The following is a 3,190-nucleotide window of genomic DNA, read 5'->3' on the forward strand; positions in this document are numbered from 1 at the left end:
GAATCTAACCAAAAGGACAATACCTATCCAACTCTAAGAAACAATGTAAATTGCACTTCGTGATTACCTTCAAACTGAACTTCACCTATGCTTTCAATCACCTTTGAATGCACATAATAAAGTCTGATTAATTATTTTTCAGTCAGAGTTTGCAACATTTAGGGCAGAGAAGATTGCTGTTTGTTTCCACTGACTAGACACATTTATTTTTTATTTTTTTTTAAGACAAACAAAACTTTTATGGTCCAAAACAGTTTTCCTCCAGAATCTGCTCTATGCAAACAATAACAACTTTTTACAAAGCATTTTCACAGAAAAAGAGACAAGTCCTTCCCCAGCTTGGGAACTGTTCCTCTCTCACCTCGCCTTCGGGGGAAGAGGGGATGCTATTCACTAGTGCGGGGTGGAAGGGGCACTGGGTCCCTCAGTGGTTTGACAGATCCAAAAGCCCCAGCTTTCCTTCACACCTCAACTTGCCATCTTCCTAAGACCTAAACTCCCCTGACCTCACCTGGATGGAGGAGAAAGCACTTCTAACCCAGACTCGAGATCCTCCTAGCTGGAGGGCATGATTCAGGCCTAACTCACCCCTCCCCTGGAAAACAGAACCTCTGACCCCAAACCTAATCCCCTGGCCCTGCCCCCTTCGGATCCATCAGACCCGACAACTCCCAAAAGGCCTGAGGCTGGGGTGTCCCGGGGGAAGCTGAAGGTACCTCGGCCCAGGTCCCATCTAGACTCAAACTTTGCCCCTTCAAACCCCAGGGGACTCTTGCAGTTAGACTAAGAGACCTCTCATTTACCACCTCTGCAAAGAGCAGCTTGTTTTGTTTCCACTCTTTAAGGGGGCCGAGTTTAGGTATCCAAAGAAAGGAGTCGGGCCTGCCCTCCACCTCCACCCCCTCTCATCCATAAATCGGTGGAGTCCCTCGAAAGGCGACTTGTTTGGTCTGATTTTGATTTCTTCCACCTTCTATTACTTTCCCTGGGACAGCGTCTAGCCCCTTCCCCAGGCGAATAAGCACTTTCCAGGAGAGGAGGTCCCTCAGCCCTACCCACCCTAAGGGGAGTAAGTTGGGGGAGGGGGCTGATTAATCAAGGTTGGGGGGAATCGCCCTCACAGGCCAGATCTTATACTTGGTAACCAAATAAGGAAAAAAGGTAACTCCAAAACTGGACAAAAGGGAAATGTCCGTGGCTGAGACTGAAGATCTCATCAATTAGGGGCCACCTGCACTTGAGGGGCCCTAGAAAGGCGACAGGAAGGAGGTGATCTACCTCTTACCCAAGCTCCCTCACCCATTAAAGGCTCCAGCGGTGCTTGGAGCTTTAGAGAAGGCCTGAAGGGAGCAAAGGGTTAAAGACCTGGACAGTGGGAGTGGGGGATGCCCCCAGGGAGCTGCCAATCACCTCCGCACCCCCACCACAGCCCCCGCACCCCAGGCTCGCCCACAGACACTGTAACAACCGGTTTGTCCATCACCGAGGTCTGTCTCCTCTCCCTTTTTGTTAGGGGGGTGGTGTCTTTGAGCGGTGGCCTCTTTTGCTCCCACTGGGGTGCAGGCCCTGCCCCCAATGGTCGGAGATGGAAGCGGGCAGGGATTAGAATCTGTGTCATCAGCCTTTTTTGCTCAAGCCTTCTCGCGACTCCAGCCCTGGGTTCCTCTGCAAAGGATGCGGGGGAGGTACTGTCACTCCCACCACTTAGGCGCTTGAATGAAGATCACTGTCATTTGAAGTCCCTCTGCCCACAGATCCTAAAATGTAAAGGAAGGGGACAAATGTGAGAAACGGGGCCCCCTCCTCAGGCCAGCGGTTTGGCCACAGTCCCAACTTTTCCCCCATTGGTAGAAGTTCCACGGTAGGCTTTCATCCACGTTGATCCACCAGAATTTGAGGCCAGGGGGCTCAGGCACAGTGGGGCCCCCCATATGCCACCTCCACAGTGGGTGGGCGGGCGGGGTCTTAGAGTCTCTCTGGAGGCGAAGCGAGGATGCCGGCTTTAGGTCTCCATCTTCCCCCACCACCAGGGCCGGGGGGCAGAGGAAGCAGTCGAGGAGGCTGAAGTTGCTCGTGGTAGGGAGCGTCGGTGCAGGGCGGCGGGGCTGCTCGGCGCGCCGAGGGGGCGCCGGCCGCCGGCATTTCCTGGCTGCTCCCCGGGCCGCCCCTTTCGCAGGCGGCCGCCCTGGCCCCGGGCGCAAACTCGGAGTGTCCAAGGCGAAGCACTTTGCATAACACGAAAGTTTCGACCGGCGGATCAGACGATCGAAATGTTCCTGGCGGTGATGTGCCGCCGTGCTGGCAGTCGAGGGGCCGGCGGGGGGTTTCCATGGACTTCTGCGGGCTGGCAGGGCAGGAACGGCCCCGGCGCCGCCCCGGGACCCGTAGGCTCGGTGGAGAGGCCTGCAGGTGGCGACGGAGGCAGGGAACTGGGCTCCCGAGGCGGGCGGGCGGCTGGGCCAAGCTGAGGCTCCAGACCCGGGGCCCGACGAGGCGGGGCCGAGGCGAAGCCGGTAGGAGACTCCCGAGGGCGCGGGGGCGCCAGGCAGCTGCCGGGAAGTGCACAGGAACGAACGCCGAAGTGCGGGAAACCGCCTCCGCCCTCTTCCTCCTCTTCGCGGCGGGGACACGCTGCGACGTCCGCATCCTCCCCAGCCTCAGTGTTAAGATCGCCGGGCCGCCTAGTCGGGGCCCCGAGGTGTTTCAGGCCATCTGGGGCCCAGCCGCCGGAGCACAGGGGGGAGTGGGGGCACAGGGGAGCGTGAGGGCCCCGCAGCACTGCGGGCCGCGCCGCTAGTTCCCCAGGCCCAGGTCCCAGAGAGGACACCCAGGGTTTGGCAAGGGCGCAGAAGGCGAGGGCACACAGCGGAGAGAATTCCTGGGTTCCCCGAAATTCCAGGGCGTGGGTAGCAGGACGACCCTCGTGAGGACGCCGGCACTGTCAGGCGGGACGCGGGGCACAGGGTCTCCATGGAGCGGCCTGAGGGGTGCCCACTGAGGGGGTCCGGGTCCCAGCGGCGGGATGCCTTGGCTGCCCGAAGAGCCCACGGGCGAGGGGAACATCGGCCCCGGGGATGGGGAGCTCTCTGTTCACTGGCACCCCCCCCTCCGCCCCGCCACCCGGGACCGCAGAGCTAGGGCTCCCTCTTCGCTCTCATCACGCGGCCCTCCCAGCGGCCGGACTCCTGGG

At 59.4% G+C, this 3,190-nt stretch overlaps 1 pseudogene; it reads right to left on the minus strand.

Moving 5' to 3' along the window:
- Positions 1-1,299: 1,299 nt before the first annotated feature.
- LOC116545626 lies at positions 1,300-2,972 on the minus strand (annotated as a pseudogene).
- Between the last annotated feature and the right edge of the window lie 218 nt (positions 2,973-3,190).

This window comes from Sapajus apella, unplaced genomic scaffold, assembly GCF_009761245.1.
Source record: "Sapajus apella isolate SASKATOON/1434 unplaced genomic scaffold, GSC_monkey_1.0 scaffold314, whole genome shotgun sequence".
In the NCBI taxonomy this organism is placed as follows: Eukaryota; Metazoa; Chordata; class Mammalia; order Primates; family Cebidae; genus Sapajus; species Sapajus apella.